Genomic DNA, 3,662 nt, shown 5'->3' with positions numbered 1-3,662 from the left:
AGTTGGTAGCTGTGATTCACATTGAAGGAAGAGGTCATGAGTTCGACTCACGATGCTGCTTCCTTTTTTGAATTTTAACATAAAAGATGGGGGGAAAGGGGTAAATGGGCCGGCCCAGCGCAGAGGGGAGTGTGCACCGGTGCTGAGGGCGCAATATTGGAGTTGGCCCTAGCACGCAACATGTGTAGCAAACGAGAGTAAAAGTGTTAAATGGGTCGAGCACGAGGTGGAGAGAGGTGTGCGCCGGTTTGGACAAACACCTATAACTGGCACTGAATAGGGTTTGAGACTTCTGTCATCCACTAGCAATGTGCCCATGCGTTGCAATGGGATCCAAAGTAGAATAATACTTGTTCATAAACTTGAAAGAAAAAACTCTAGTTTTGATATACATATATCACTAAAAATATATTATGTTTCACTGAAAATATATTCAACGAGTTGTTTTGATGAGGTGGGGGAGGGATGTAGTTGATTTCAAGATAATAAGGGGTTTCTGCAAATTGGAGCAGAGAAGTGAGTTATTATTGCAAAAAAGTCACACTTTTCTTCACAATTGTTAGATGAAGATCTAATGGTCAGAAATAACGGATGACACATACACCATCATCACTAACGGAGTCTTTTATAGAAGTAAAGATAAGCGAGTCATAGTCTTGATGCTCGCTTATTGCAGGAACGACAAAGTGTCGGCTAAAGCGCCTTCCTAAATGGGCTGGGCTAGTGCAAGAGGGAGCGTTCACTCTATTAATAGGGTGTTCCTTTCCAAGCATCGACTACAGCGCACGTCCTATTCTACAAGTTTTAATTTTATTTTATTTCTTAATTTTATTTATATTTTTGACATCTTTTGTATGTATCTATATATAATATTTACTTATATTTTAAAAAATGTTCAAGGCATGTTAAAAAGTGTTTGTGAACTATGAAAAGTTGTTCACAGAATTTAGAAAAAAAATTGCACCATTCAGAAAAAACTAATGACATATTAAAATGTTCACATGTATGAAATATTGTCCATGACATATTTAAGGAAAAATATGCAATGTAAAAAGTTGTTGACGCATTTTTATTCAAAAATATCTTACCACTCAAAAAATGTATATTACACTTAAAAAGTATTCTGACATTTCTAAAAATGGTCAGGACATATGAAAAAATGTCAGTACTATCTAAAATATTGTCCGTAAACCTAACAAATGTTCACATGTTTAAAGAAATGTTCATCTAAGAATATAAAATTGTTAAAACATGTATTCATAAAAATTTTAATATGTATTTAAAAAATGTTAAACAAATCTATAATGTGTACTCATAGAATGATCAATGTTTATATAAAAGTATCCATATGTTTAAGAAACGTTGATGAAATATAAAAATTTGGTAGCACAATAAAAATGTTCATGACATATAAAGAATATTCACGACTTGAAAATATTCATGGCTATTATTTTTATTTGACGGGGGAGGAGGTACAGCATACCAACGGAAGTGCTGGATGAGTGAGAGAGAAAGAGATAGAGATGCGCTCTCCCTCGGGCCCACCGCATCACATGCCGCCCATCGCCATCGCCGTCAAATAATGCCGGTTGGTAGCTCAATGCGCCAAATTTCTCTCTCACTCACTCCAGTGGTCGCTGCTGCCTGGCTTTGGCACCCAAGTCAAAAGCGGCCCGTCCCGTCACGAAAAGGCGCTCGCAACCGTCGAACCGTGGACCGGGCGGCCCTCTCCGCCGTCCGATGGCTCCGATCCGGGCGGGGTCCGGACTCACGCGCACTTCCCCGTCAAATCGGCGTCCTCCAATAGTTGCCACAGTGCCTCGCATCAGCAGAGAATCTCCGCTCGGCCCTTCGAGCTGGTGTGGCTGTGTTTATTTTTTCTAGTTTATTTACGTTCCTGTTTGGTTCGTTTTCGCGTTTTTTTTAGCATCAGTACAGACACAAGCGCTCATATACACGCGCATACAGTCATCCCTATGAACGCACACACGCATACCCTACTTCTATGAGCACCTCCGAAAGACTAAGCCGGCACATTATCTTGAGATTTACGAAGTCGCCGTAGACGCCTCGTCGTCGACGGGAACGTCTCCTTCCACTGAAAGCGCATCGCCGAAAATTCTGAAATAAATCCAGAAATAATGCGAGCACCAGGATTTAAACTCTGATGGGTTGGAATACCAAGTGTCGTGGCGGGCCCATTTTCCGGTGTGGCCAGGATTGCGGTTCTGTTGGCCCGTGTTTTTCATTTGAATATAAGAAGATGGAGGGGCCGGTTAGCTCGCGTCTCCATGTTGTTCGTGATCCATATCTGTGGGGCTCAGCTGGATTTCCCCTGCCCTTGTTTTCTTAGAGAAACAGTTTCGTGCCACGTCGATTCCCTCCGGCCGTGGGCAGCTCCGCATGGAGCAAATCCATCCATGTCCATCACCCCACTCAAAGAAAACAGACGATCGGATCGACATTTTGTATATGCATATGCACGCAACACGTCTTTGAACAAAGGTTAGTTGAATGAGATAGGGTTAGTTGCATATAAAACGTGGACACGTGTTCCACACCCATCACCTAGCAGCTCCAGGCTAGTACCCAATTTCTGTAATAAACGGCAAGGTAACCGTGCGACGCAATTAACAGCAGCAAAGCCTGACAGCGAGTGCCTCGCCATGTGTTCCACGCGTGTTTCCTCTCTTTAAGGTTGCGTCCTGCAAGGCTGCAAGCTTTTTGTCCATGGCGCGTAACCATGTCTTAAAGTGTCAAGATCTCAATGCACCTTACGTATGTACTAACAGAACACAGACAATGAGACAAACGTACGAAGCACGTAGCACGTACACTGATAAGCTTGGGTCAGTTCATTGCATGACGGATGAACACCGCGCGTGTGTGTCTGTAGAAAGGATAGGAGCTTGCTTTTGATCTATTTGTTCATCCCGTCGACACGCCCAACCGAAACCCGGGTTCAAACCCGTGTTCCGGCCTTCCGGGTTTTTTTAGCATCAGTAGAGACATAAGCGCTCACATACACGCGCATACACTCATCCATATGAACGCATACACGCACACCTTATCTCTATGAGCACCTTTGAAAGACTGAGCCGACATATTATCTCAAGATTTACGAAGTCACTGTAGGCGCCTCGTTGTCGACGGAAACGTCTCCTTCCACTAAAAGCGCGTCGCCGGAAATCGTGAAATAAATTTAAAAATAATGCAAGCACTAGGATTTGAATCCTAATGGATTAAGGATACCACTGTCCACCTAACCATCTCAATCACAGGTTGATTCGCGGCCTTCCGGGTTTCTGACACGTGTAAAGCTCCCAAGGAGGCATATGCGTTTGGCACAATTCGTTGGAGCGATGGCGGATCAACTAACTCGGGTGGACCACGATGCCACTCGCCCGCCTCCATCCACAGCCGTACAAACAACCAAGATGCGTCAACACATCAAACACATTCACCCGTCTTTTTCCCTAGCAGCGCCGCGCATCTCAGATACTACCATCGTTAACAGATGAATTTAGCGGTAGCAGAATGCGTAATCTCAGGATCAACTTGGCCGGTCACGTGCGGCTCGCAGGCTGATCCTGTCATGCAGAGGGACACGGTTGTCAGAGGTGTCGCCGGCGGGAGGCGCGCGACAGGATCACCGGCCGCCT

This window comes from Triticum urartu, chromosome 2A (genome assembly GCF_056163025.1).
Source record: "Triticum urartu cultivar PI428250 chromosome 2A, HENAU_Tu73, whole genome shotgun sequence".
NCBI classification, from domain to species: Eukaryota; Viridiplantae; Streptophyta; class Magnoliopsida; order Poales; family Poaceae; genus Triticum; species Triticum urartu.
Note: the sequence above shows the minus strand (reverse complement) of the source record.